Consider the following 14,065-nt stretch of genomic DNA (forward strand, 5'->3'; position numbering starts at 1 on the left):
ACCACCTCTGGCTGGGCTCACCGTGTGTACACGTGACGAGGACGGAGAGGAAGAGTAGGCCAAGTCTCGAGAAGAGTTCTTGCACCGCCATGACACCCACCTGGGACCCACGTGTTTCAGTTTCTCAAGTCACGTGGTGCAGAGAAATTCGATTCCCGGTTCGATTAACTTTACTTGCGTCGATTCTTAATGGGATAACATTAGGAATCGATTCCTGTAGCGTAGTGGATGTATAGAGTCGATTTCTATTGGGATAACATGGGAATCGATTTATAGTTTATTAAGCTAATGGAATCGATTTCCGTTGGGATCACATGGAAATAGACTATCGCGTGTGTGTGTCCATGTGTGTGTGTCACTCCATGTGTGTGTGTGTACTTGTGTGTGTGTGTAAGTCGATGTCTGTGTGTGTGTACTTGTGTGTGTGTGTAAGTCCGGCAAAACAACCTCCTACCTCCTCGCGGTGCCGGTGCCGGACGGGCAACACTGTCGTGGGCAGTGCTGTGTGGGGAGGGCCAATGCCCATTGGCCTCTCCCCTCATGGCATCTGTGACCACCACAGTGGCTAAACGGGGGCTCTGGACGGGTGTGAGGGCTGGTAACCCCTCCACCTTCAATTCATTACCACTAAACCACGAATTAAACATAAACCTGTAACAAATAAGCTTGTGCCGGAGGCCCCGGGGGGTCAGGCTTTTATGACGTCTCCTGGCCAAACCCATTTGGCGGAGCCAGGAGATTGAATTTTCACCCTCGGGGCTCCTCCAGAAACAACAAAAAACCATTGCGGATGGCCACGTGGAATGTTCGAACGCTCACTGCGGAGGAGAGGCTGCCACTCCTCTGTCGGGAGCTGGACCGGTACCGCCTGGATCTCTGTGGCATTCAGGAGGTCCGGTGGACCGGTTCTGGCTCCTGCCACCATGAGGGGTGGACAGTCCTCTACTCGGGGCAGGAGACTGCCAAACAACAGGGTGTGGCTCTTCTTCTGAACAAAAGAATGAAGGGGGCGTGGGAGCGTGGCGGTGAGGTGTGGGAAGCTGTAAGCCCCAGGATACTTTGGGCTCGCCTTCCCATCAACCAGAGGCGAGGAGTGGTGGTCGTGGTTACTTATGCCCCCACCGAAGACGAACATCCGTGGAGGGATGCAAGCAAAGCCGATGAGTCAGACGCTTTCTATGACCTCCTGTCACAGGTGCTGGCTAAAGTGGCCACTCGGGACAGAGTCATCTTGTTGGGTGACTTCAATGCCCGAGTTGGTCATGATGCTGACACCTGGTCTGGAGTGATTGGAAGGCATGGGCCAGATCAGCTCAATAATAACGGTAGGAGGCTGCTAGATTTTTGTGCAGCCCATGGGCTTGTAATTACCAACACGCTCTTCCGGCATCGGCGCATCCACACAACATCATGGATACATGCCGGGTCCAAGCAAGAACATCTGCTGGACTACATAGTGACGGACCAGCGGATGCGAACCCATGTCCTTGACACCAGGACCTACCGTGGAGCTGATCTGTCCTCTGACCATCGACTAGTCATCTGTAAGATGCGCCTGCCTTTCTTCCACTCCGGTGGTGGGTGTACACCCAGGATCCCATTCCAACCAAAAGTGGCCTGGTCTCAGTTAGCTGATGAAAGTTGCAAGCGAGAATTTCATCATCGCTTGCAGCTGGGGTTGGCATCGTCCCCCACTCCACCTGATGTCGAGGGTAAATGGGCGAGGTTTAGGACTGTGACTCATGCAGCTGCAATGGCTGCTTTGGGTACGCGGTCCAGACCTCCCCAGAAACCCTGGCTGACAGAGGAGGTGTTCAGGTTAATTGAGAAAAAGCGACAGGCCCACTCTCATCGCCTACAGCATCCCACGTCAGAGAATGAGGAGGTTTACCGCAGCCTTCGCTCGGAAGTTCGGAGAGCCGTAAGGCGTTGTAAGGATGGGTGGTGGTCGCGGGTTGCTGAGGAGATGGAGTCTGCCTCAGTGGCCCGTGATCACAAATCACTATTTAACTCCATCAAAAAAGTAACCTGCAGCGCCACACCTATTACCATCATTAGAGGAAAAAACGGTGATCCAATCTCCGACCCCCAGGAACAGGTTTGCAGATTTGCTGAGCATTTCTGTGAGGTCCTGGGGGAGGGAAATTCTCTCAGCCAGGAAAACATCATGGCACAAAGTGGGGATAACCCTGCTGAGGCTGCGGTGCCTCAAATATTGGAAGAGGTCACCCCCTGTGAGTGGCTGGCTGAGGTTCCAGCTGTTGAGGAAGTACTGAGGGCGATCCGGAGTCTGAGACCAGGGAAGGCACCGGGCAGAGATGATCTCCCAAGCGAAATGCTGAGGGAGGGTGACGTTTGTGCACAGACTGCCCTATATGACATCATAACAACAGTCTGGACCACTGGACGGGTTCCGCAGGACTGGAAGGATGCCCTGGTGGTCCCCCTCTTTAAGAAGGGGGACCGCACAGACTGTAACAACTACAGGGGCATCTCACTCCTCAGTGTGCCGGGTAAGGTCCTGGCAAGGATTATTCAACATCGCCTTGCTAGGCACGCTGAGGAGGGGCTTGCGGAGCCCCAATGCGGTTTCAGGAAAGGGCGGTCCTGCACAGATGCCATATTTTCTGTCCGTCTGCTACAGCAGAGGTGTAGGGAATTCCAAAAAGACCTACATCTCTGCTTTATTGACCTGGTCAAGGCCTATGATACCATCAGTAGGACTGGACTCTGGGTTGTTCTTCGTGCTTTCGGAGTCCCTGACCCTCTGCTCACGATCATTAAGGACCTTCATGATGGTGAGCGGGCCCGGGTAAAACTACGTGGCCGGGAGTCGGAGCCTTTCCCTGTACACCTTGGGGTGCGACAGGGATGTCCTCTGGCTCCCACATTATTTAACATCTATTTTGACCGCGTAGTTCGTGAAGCCTTCAATAGCTGTACCGGGGGAATTTCCGTTTGGTACAGATATAATGGGAGGCTGATCGACGCCCGGGTGCGATCAAGGGATGGCTCCCTATTGGTCAACCACGTTATGTATGCCGATGATTTGGTAATAGCTGCTCATTCAGAAGAGGAGTTGGAGGCGCTGCTGCTGAGACTGGAGCGTGCCACTAAGAGGTGGGGCCTTACCATCAGCCCCACCAAAACCAAGCACCTGCCTGGGTATTTTGTACCATCGGACACTCCACCCCCACAACTCCCAATTGGTGATGGGGCAGTTGTGGAGAGAGTGGAGAGTTTCCCATACCTGGGCAGTGTGCTTATGACCGGCTCCAGTCTATCAGCAGAGGTCTCACTCCGAATCAGTCGAGCGGCAATATCTTTTCATCGGTTGCGTAACGCTGTGTGGAAGCTACCTGGTCTGTCGCTCCGCACGAAGCTTCAGGTCTTCTCGGCCACGGTCATTCCCTCCCTTCTCTACGCTTGCGAGACGTGGACCCCCCTGGTGGAGCATCTTCGCCGGTTGGAAACATTTAGGCTGGCCTGCCTACGATCCATCCTGGGTTTAACCAGGCTGGATTGTGTGAGGAGCTCACAAATCCTTGAAAGATCTGGGCAAAGTCCCATCAGTGAGCCCCTCCGGCAGGCAAGGCTGCGTTGGCTGGGTCATGTAGCCCGCATGCCCAGCCACCGCATGCCTAAACAGCTTTTGTTCGGCCGGATCGAGGGGGCTAGACGGGCGCGGCACGGGCTGGAGAAGAGATGGAGTGATGTGGTACAGGAGGACGTGGAGCTGAGTGGACTTGCCGATGACTGGTACCAGCGGTGTCAAGATCGGCCTCAGTGGAGGAGGCTCGTGAAGGACGCTACTGGGCAGTTGGAGGCAGTCGCCCTCCAACAACAACGGAGGGCGGAGGAGCGACGCTCACAACAACGAGCGGAGCGCCGGGTGGCTAAAGCACAGCAAGTTGGCACAGTAGGGGGCACAGGTGGTGCATCAGCCAGTCATCTCGGTCAGTCGACCAGTGGCACCTGGGTCTGCCCCGTGACCTCCTGCCAGCGGGCTTTCGACACTTCACGTGGCCTCAAGGTGCACTTGGCCTGGCACAAGCATCGTGGTGACGTCACCGCCACTTAGTGGCGAATGGCGGTTGTTGTTGTTGTTGTGTGTAAGTCGATGTCTGTGTGTGTGTACTTGTGTGTGTGTGTACTTGTGTGTGTGTGTAAGTCGATGTCTGTGTGTGTAAGTCGATGTCTGTGTGTGTGTACTTGTGTGTGTGTGTACTTGTGTGTGTGTGTGTAAGTCGATGTCTGTGTGTGTAAGTCGATGTCTGTGTGTGTGTACTTGTGTGTGTGTGTGTAAGTCGATGTCTGTGTGTGTGTACTTGTGTGTGTATAAGTCGATGTCTGTGTGTGTGTACTTGTGTGTGTGTGTAAGTCGATGTCTGTGTGTGTGTACTTGTGTGTGTGTAAGTCGATGTCTGTGTGTGTGTGTACTTGTGTGTGTGTGTAAGTCGATGTCTGTGTGTGTGTACTTGTGTGTGTGTAAGTCGATGTCTGTGTGTTTACTTGTGTGTGTGTGTAAGTCGATGTCTGTGTACTTGTGTGTGTGTGTAAGTCGATGTCTGTGTGTGTGTACTTGTGTAAGTCGATGTCTGTGTGTGTGTACTTGTGTGTGTGTGTCACTCCATCTCGGTCAGTCGACCCGTGGCACCTGCTGGGTCTGCCCCGTGACCTCCTCCTGCCAGCGGGCGTTCGACACTTCACGTGGTGGCCTCAAGGTGCACGTGGCCTGGCACAAGCGTCGTGGTGACGTCACCGCCACTTAGTGGCGAATGGCGGTTGTGTGTGTGTGCGTACAACGAGCGGAGCGCCGGGTGGCTAAAGCACAGCAAGTTGGCACAGTAGGGGGCACAGGTGGTGCATCAGCCAGTCATCTCGGTCATGTCGAAGTGTGCGGTGCAGGGCTCTGTCTGGGACAAGTGTCTGCGGACACGCCTGGCTTGAAGCGATTGCATTCAGAGCCTTGACCCTCCAGCGAGGTAACTGAACGCCGGTTGCGAGTGCACACATCGCCGAGCCACTACGGTGCAGCTGCCGTGCGCATCGAGGCATTCCGGCAAAGCGACTGAACCCTCGACAGAGCGCGACGTGCAGAGCAGATTGTCAGCACCACCACCGACGATGATGTCAATGATTCATCGCGGACAGATCGCAGAGTGAAGTGCGCTTCTCATAAAGACGTCAATAACGCAGCTTAAAGTTTGCACAAATGTCTTTTATTACAAAGTAGTACAAGACGAGAGACCGAGAGTGTGTAGTGACTCCGTCCTAGCGGCTGGCGCCGCCGCCGCCGGCCCAGGCGATGCATCGCCGGCGCCGCACCAGCCGCACGGTGCGCGTCAGGACGGCCGTCTGCTCGGCGCTTGCCAGGCCGGCGGCCGCCAGCGCCGTGTGTTGCTCACGCGCCAGTCGGAGCAGCGCCGTCAGGAGCCTGCCAGAGAGGGGGGGGGGGGGGGCGGTCACGTCAGCGTCGTCACGCACGGAGCGCTCCACACGCACGGCACTGGCACACGCGCACCGACTCGCACAAACACTAGCGCACACACGCACACACACACGGCACTGACACACGCACCGACTCGCACGCAAACACAAGCGCACACACGCAAACACACACACGCAAACACACACACACAAACACACACACGCAAACACACACACGCAAACACACACACGCAAACACACACGGCACTGACACACGCACCGACTCGCACACAAACACAAGCGCACACACACAAACACACACACACGCAAACACACACACACAAACACACACACGCAAACACACACGCAAACGCACACACACACACACGCAAACACACACACACGCAAACACACACGCACACACGCAAACACACACATGCAAACACACACACACGTAAACACACACACACACGCAAACACACATACACGCACGGCACTGACACACGCACCGACTCACATGCAAACACAAGCGCACACCCGCACACACACACAAACACACGCAAACACAAGCGCACACAAACACACACCCGCACACACACACACCCACAAAGATCCCCCGTGTAGCCTTAACAGACTGTTGGGGCGAGTGCTGTTAGCGAACGACACGCGAGGGGGTGGGTCTCTGTGTGGTGAGTCTGTGGGTCTCTGTGTGGTGAGTCCGTGGGTCTCTGTGTGGTGAGTCTGTGGGTCTCTGTGTGGTGAGTCTGTGGGTCTCTGTGTGGTGAGTCTGTGGGTCTCTGTGTGGTGAGTCTGTGTGGTGAGTCTGTGTGTTGAGTCTGTGGGTCTCTGTGTGGTGAGTCTGTGGGTCTCTGTGTGGTGAGTCTGTGGGTCTCTGTGTGGTGAGTCTGTGTGGTGAGTCTGTGTGGTGAGTCTATGGGTCTCTGTGTGGTGAGTCCGTGGGTCTCTGTGTGGTGAGTCTGTGGGTCTCTGTGTGGTGAGTCTGTGGGTCTCTGTGTGGTGAGTCTGTGTGGTGAGTCTGTGTGGTGAGTCTATGGGTCTCTGTGTGGTGAGTCTATGGGTCTCTGTGTGGTGAGTCTGTGGGTCTCTGTGTGGTGAGTCTCACCTCTCCGTTTCCTGACGCTCCGCCTCGCGCAGCATGGCAAACTGCTCGGCTTGCCGAACTCGCCGACGCAGCTCCGTCTCCTCCCCCTCCCGCTCGCCGCCGGGCGCCACCACCGCCGGCTGTCGGGCGGGACCCACGGCCGCGATGGCGCCGTCTAAGGGCGGCGCCCGGAGCCGGTCGGCGTTGTCGGCGGGTTCCGTGGCGCGCTGCTGCTGTTGCTGTTGCTGCTGCTGTTGCTGCTGCTGCTGCCGTAACTGCTCCACCACCGCCAGCATCTCCGGCCTGGTCAAGGTGAGGCACCGGCGCCGGTGATGACGACGGCGCTGAGGGAGGGGGGGGGGGGGGGGGCGGGAGGGTTAGAACGGGGCGCCGTGTCGCGGGCGCCCACCAGGGCCGCCGCTCGCGTCGCGGTCGAAGCGTCGCGCTTCTGTGATTCTCTCCGAACCCGCCGCCGCCGACGCGACTTCTTCACCCAAAGACCCGAGAACGTCAATTCTTGCCGCGTCCACGAAACCTTCGGGACGAGATCCCCCCCCCCCCCCCCCCGCGGTGCGTCTCTCTCACCTGAGCGGCGACGCCGTCCGGGTTGGCTGCCGTGGCCGCCGCCGGCGCCACCCGGCGCGGCTCCTCCGGGTCGCGCCGGGGCTCCTCCTGCGGCTGCTGGCGCCGCGGTTGCGGCAAGACGACGCAGCGCGGCACCACCAGGCAGCGGCGCCGCAGTTGCCGCGGCGTGGGGAGGCCGAGGTGGTGGCCCTGGAGGTGGGGCCCCGGGTAGCGGCGGGCGCCGTCGCTCGTGTCCGTGGGCTGACGGCGAAGCCGAGGGGGGGGGGGGGGCACAACAACAACAACAAGAGGCTGTCACTCTCTAAACTAGCGCTGGGCGATTTGGGGGAAATACCTAATTGAGATTTTTCTGACAGATATTGCGATTTGATTTGATATAAAACAATTCGTTCAAGTCAAGCTTCAGTTCAATATTCACTGTGTAATAGATTTACAACGTGTGATGTGGCATTGCCACATGATACCGTCAACATATGAACTGATACATATATTCTAATGGAAGGATGAGAACTTAAAAATATATGAATTGCTTCCAACATGTATTTATAAAAAAAAAATTTAATAGAACAATCAAACATAGAACAATTGTGAAGTGAAATCAATAAAGTTATAATAATAAGTAAGAAAACAATTCCAATAAGTAATCGGCATTTTACAAATCGCAAAAAAAATCGATTTCCTAATCGCATTGCTTCAAATTGCGATTTCAAATTGATTAATCGTTCAGTCCTACTCTATACCAGTGGCTCTTAACCTCAGAAGAGGGGCATCTTGCACAGCCCCAGGTTAAGAACCACTGCACTAAACGCTTTGTTCCCAAATATGTTATTAGGGGAAACCTCAAGGACCCGGAGAAAAATCCACGCAAGCACGGGGAGAGATGCGTCTCTCTCCTCACTCTACACGAGACACACGGGAGGAGGGGAGGGGGGTAAAGACGTGTCGCTCACCACCACACAGCCAGGCAGTGGTTCACTAGTCCCCACAATCAGCACTACCAGGCTGGGGCCTGCTTGGCTTGTGAGACACACGGGGGGAGGAGGAGAGGGGGTAGAGACGTGATGCTCACCTGATCGGCATCCACCTGGCTGGGCTGGTCTGCCATGATGTCTTCTGTGGTCTCCTGCAAACTCATCTTGGTGTTCTCTACACAGACAGCACATACAATGGGCGTGAGATACCAATGTCGGTGGATGGTGTAGACCAACAGAGACACGCAGCAGACTGTATGAACATCTCCACTTGAGGAGAGACAAAGGCGGCCGGGCGTGGTGCTGGCCACCCACCCCTCCTGCTAGCAGCACTTGCCCCACAGCCTGCTACCACAGGCTACACGGGGCATCTTTGTCTTTGCCTTCATAGCTGCTGCTGCTGCTACTCGCTAACAGCACTTGCCCCTACAGTCTGTGCGAGGAGCGGCTTTGTCTGTGTACCGTACAATGATTCGCGTCTGCTAACCGCTATTAAAACATAAATAACAATTTCGATTTAAAGCTTTCGTGACTGCAGGGATTCATCTTCTTGGTTCTTTCGGTAAAGTCACGTAGAAGGGAAATAATAAAATAATACAAATAACACATAATAAAATATTTTATTACGTTTTATAAATTATAAAAATAAAGCAATACAATATTTAATTGGTTTATAATTTGTTTTATGAAGTTTACATTTTATTATTTTATTATTTCCATTCTACGTGACTTTACCGAAAGAACCAATAATTTATTAAACATAAAGTATTTTTCTATGTTTTATTATTATTATTTCCATTCTACGTGACTTTACCTAAAGAACCAAGAAGATAAATAACAATGTTTAAAGCACGGCAACGTCACAATGAAAGCTTATAGCCCGCGAGTAACATAAACAAATCGTTGCAAGTGCACCAATGTTAACGTGAGAGGGCGAGATATGATGGGTAGTCACCAGGCCTCGCCTCACGTCGGGGGACCACGGCCTCGCCTAGCGACTCCGGCCCAACGAGCCGGGCCTGAGATCCAGGCGAGCGCCGAGGCTGAGGCCTAAACAACCCCCTCACCAAGCTCCCAAAATGAATCGTTAAAGAATTATTAACTCTTTAACGATTAATTTTTGCAAGCGAACGAAATCTAATTTGCTAATCGATGCGGGAAAGTCACGAAGGTTAAATGAATAACATTAATAAAAGTAATAATAGAAATAAAATAATAAATCACGACGTGTCGTCATCAGCTGGGCCCGTCACAGCTACATTCGCTGTATTTCTACTAAAACTTTTATTAAGTTTTAATTTTATTTTTTACCCTACGTGAAAAAAAACTTAAAGAGTACACACACACAACATTTATACATACAACATTTATACGTACAACATTTATACACACAACATTTATACATACCACATTTATACATACAACATTTATACATACAACATTTATACATACAACATTTATACATACAACATTTATACATACACCATTTATACATACAACATTTATACATACAACATTTATACATACAACATTTATACATACACCATTTATACATACATTTATACACACAACATTTATACACACAACATTTACACACACAACATTTACACACACAACATTTATACACACAACATTTATACACACAACATTTATACACACAACATGTATACACACAACATTTATACACACAACATTTATACACACAACATTTATACATACCTAGTTGAAAAACCCGCCTTTTCTGCGTGTCTCTCCGTGTGATGATGGACGCTTCTGTCAGCTGATGGGAGCTTCTGGAAGTCTCTAGAAGTCACTAGAATTCGCTGGAAGTCTCTAGAAGTCACTAAAAGTCACTAGAAGTCTCTAGAAGTCACTAGAAGTCACTAGAATTCGCTGGAAGTCACTAGAAGTCGCTAGAATTCGCTGGGAGCTACAATAAGATGTGTCACCTTGAATCGAAATGTTGAGAAAATGGCGGAACGCGTCACCTGGCTTCACACAAAGATGGAGCCCCGCCCACCTACTCAGCCAATCAGCAGCCCCCCTCTCACACACCCATGCCTCAGCCAATCAGCAACCGTCTTATTCAGCCACTCAGCCAATCAGCAGCCTCCCTCTCATACACCCACGCCTCAGCCAATCAGCAACCGTCTTACTCAGCCACTCAGCCAATCAGCAACGCCTCACACACACCCACGCCTCAGCCAATCAGCAACCGTCTTACTCAGCCACTCAGCCAATCAGCAACGCCTCACACACCCACACCTCGGCCAATCAGCAATCGGCTCACTCAGCCACTCAGCCAATCAGCAATCGTCTTACTCACACACCCACGCCTCAGCCAATCAGCAACGCCTCACACACCCACGCTTCAGCCAATCAGCAACCGTCTTACTCAGCCACTCAGTCGTCCAGCTCCCCCCACCAAACGCTTGGATTACGTACAGTGCCGAGTCTCTCTCACTCTGTGTGTCTCTCTCTGTGTGTGTCTCTCTCTGTGTGTCTCGCAAAAGAGAAATAATAAAATAATAAAAATACAACATAAAGTCGCGTACAAGGGAAATGATAAAATAGTAACAATTAAACATAAAGTCGCATGGAAGGGAAATAATAATATAATAAAACATAAAGTCGCGTAAAAGAGAAATAAAATGATACAAATAGAACAAAGTCCCATAAAAGGGAAATAATAAAATAATAATTCACCATAAAGGCACGTAGAAGGGAAATAATAAAATAATAAAAATTAAACAAAGTCGCATAGGAGGGAAATAATAAACTAATAAAAATACAGCATAATAAAATAATTATTTTTATATATACGTAATCAAATAATTATTTTTATTATGTTTTGTTTTTATTACGTAGAATGGAAATAATAAAATATTTTATTATGTATAAAAATAAAACATAATAAAATTATTATTTTTTTAGGTCGCGGGTTCTATCCCCGCATCCTCCACGCAAACAATAGTTTTCAAAAAGGAAACTCCGTTTTTACACTCACGAGCAGAGACCCCGTTGCGCTGAAGGTGATGAACGTGTTTCACTGCGACAACAACAACAACCCGCCAAGACGCTTCCTCGGGGTGCAGCTCTCAGCTGGCGCCTCTCGCGTTCTCACGAGCGCCGCCTGCCGCCCAGAGGCGGGAGTCTTCAGCGCAGCGAGCAACTCGCGCCGCACTTTTACATCAACTAAGATGCGGGTTTATTAAACTGCAAATCCGCATCAAAAATCGAGGGCGACGAGACGTCAAGCTGGTTCACCAATGTGAACATGTCACCAACAATAACGCTGGCGCGTTACATTTAAAATTTTATTTAAAAAAAAGATTCCTCGTGGAGGATGCGGGAATCGAACTTAACATCGAAGAGTTCAGTGCGTCTAGTGGCGTGCTCACGCTACCAACGACACTAAACTCTTGGTAGCATCTCGAGGGTCCTAGTGTAGTTACTAGTGTGCCAGTTGTGTGTGTTAGCGAGCTCTGTGTTCATTGTATTACGTTTTATTTTTATTATTAAACGTAATAAAATAATAAAAATGTATAAAAAATTAATTAATTATAAAATAATTACTTATTTTTTAAAATAATAATTTTATTATGTTTTATTTTGATTTATTTTGTTTTATTTTTGTATTATTTCCATTCTACGTAATAAAAATAAAACATAATAAAATAATTATTTTATTATGTTTTAATGTTATTATAAAACATAATAAAATAATTAATTGATTACGTATAATACAATAATTATTATAATAAAATAATGTTTTTATTATATTTTATTTTTATTATAATAAAAATAGTAAATTAATTATTTTGTTATGTTTTCTTTTGATTATTTTATTATTTCCATTCTACGTAATAAAAATAAAACATAATAAAATAATTATTTTAGTACGTATAATAAAAAAAATACTTTATTATGCTTTATTTTGATTTTTTTTATTTCCATTCTACGTAATAAAAATGAAATATAATAAAATCATTTTGCTAGTATGTATAATAAAATTATTATTTTATAATGTTTTATTTTGATTTTTGTATTATTTCCATTCTACGTAATAAAAATAAAACAATAAAAAAATTATGTTAGTATGTATAACAAAATAATTATTTTATTATGTTTTATTTAGATTTTTTTTTATTATTTCCAACCTACGTAATAAAACATAATAAAATAAATATTTTATTATGTTAAATAATTATTTTATTATGTTTTATTATGATTTTTTTATTATTTCCATTCTACGTAATAAAAATAAAACATAATAAAATAATTATTTTTGTATGTATATTTTTGAAATATGTTTTATTTCTCGTCACATCTCTTTCGCCTTAACTGGGGCTTCAAAACAGCAAAATCGAGGGCGACGAGAGGTCAAGCTGGTTCACCAATGTGAACATGTCACCAACAATAACGCTGGCGCGTTACATTTAAAATTTTATTTAAGAAAAATATTCCTCGTGGAGGATGCGGGAATCGAACTTAACATCGAAGAGTTCAGTGCGTTTAGTGGCGTGCTCACGCTACCAACGACACTAAACTCTTGGTAGCATCTCGAGGGTCCTAGTGTAGTTACTAGTGTGCCAGTTGTGTGTGTTAGCGAGCTCTGTGTTCATTTTATTACGTTTTATTTTTATTATAAAACGTAATAAAATAATTATTTTATTATGTATAATAAAATAATTATTTACTATGTTTTATTTTGATTTATTTAGTTTTATTTTGATTTTTGTATTATTTCCATTCTACGTAATAAAAATAAAACATAATAAAATAATTATTTTATTATGTTATAATTTTATTATAAAACATAATAAAAGAATTAATTTATTACGTATAATAAAATAATTATTATAAGAATTTTTTTTTATTATATTTTATTTTTATTATAATAAAAATAGTAAATTAATAATTTTGTTATGTTTTCTTTTGATTATTTTTTTATTTCCATTCTACGTAATAAAAATAAAACATAATAAAATAATTCTTTTAGTACGTATAATAAAAAAAATACTTTATTATGCTTTATTTTGATTTTTTTTATTATTTCCATTCTACGTAATAAAAATGAAACGTAATAAAATAATTATGTTAGTATGTATAATATTAGATTTTTGTATTATTTCCATTCTACGTAATAAAAATAAAGCAATAAAATAATTATTTTAGTATGTATAATAAAATAATTATTTTATTGTTTTATTTTGATTTTTTTATTATTTCCAATCTACGTAATAAAACATAATACAATAATTATTTTAGTATGCATAATAAAAGATTTATTTTATTATATTTAATTTTGATTATTTTATTATTTCCATTCTACGTAATAAAAATAAAACGTAATAAAATAATTATTTTAGTATGTATATTTTTAGAATATTTTTTATTTCTCGTCACATCTCATTCGCCTTAACTGGGGCTTCAAAACACCAAATTCGAGGGCGACGAGAGGTCAAGCTGGTTCACCAATGTGAACATGTCACCAACAATAACGCTGGGGCGTTACATTTATATAAAAAAATATATTCTCCATGGAGGAGTCGGGCATCGATCCGGCTACCTTAACAACGGAGTGCTCAGTATAATTAGTAGCATGCTCACGCTACCAACTACGCTGATCACTCCGTAGCATCGCGAGGGTCCTAGTGAAGTTGGTAGCGTGCAAGTTGTGTGTGTTAGCGAGCTCTGTGTTGAATAAATGTCAAAAATAATATTCGCCTGTGGAGGATGCGGGCATCGAACTCGCCACCTCTCTCAAGGTCCCCTCGAAGGATGTGAGAGTCACGTGGGGTCTGTGGTGCAATGGATAGCGCGGCTGCCTGCGGATAAGACGGTTGTAGGTTCGATTCCTGCCAGGCTCGATATGTATATTGTTTATAGGTATTTTTTATTTCTCGTCACATCTCTAACGTCTTAAAGGGGCTTTAAAACAGCAAAATTGAGGGCGACGAGACGTCAAGCTGGT

Source organism: Lethenteron reissneri, unplaced genomic scaffold, assembly GCF_015708825.2.
Source record: "Lethenteron reissneri isolate LAM-NWPU_2019-01 unplaced genomic scaffold, ASM1570882v1 scaffold_469, whole genome shotgun sequence".
Classification (NCBI taxonomy): Eukaryota; Metazoa; Chordata; class Hyperoartia; order Petromyzontiformes; family Petromyzontidae; genus Lethenteron; species Lethenteron reissneri.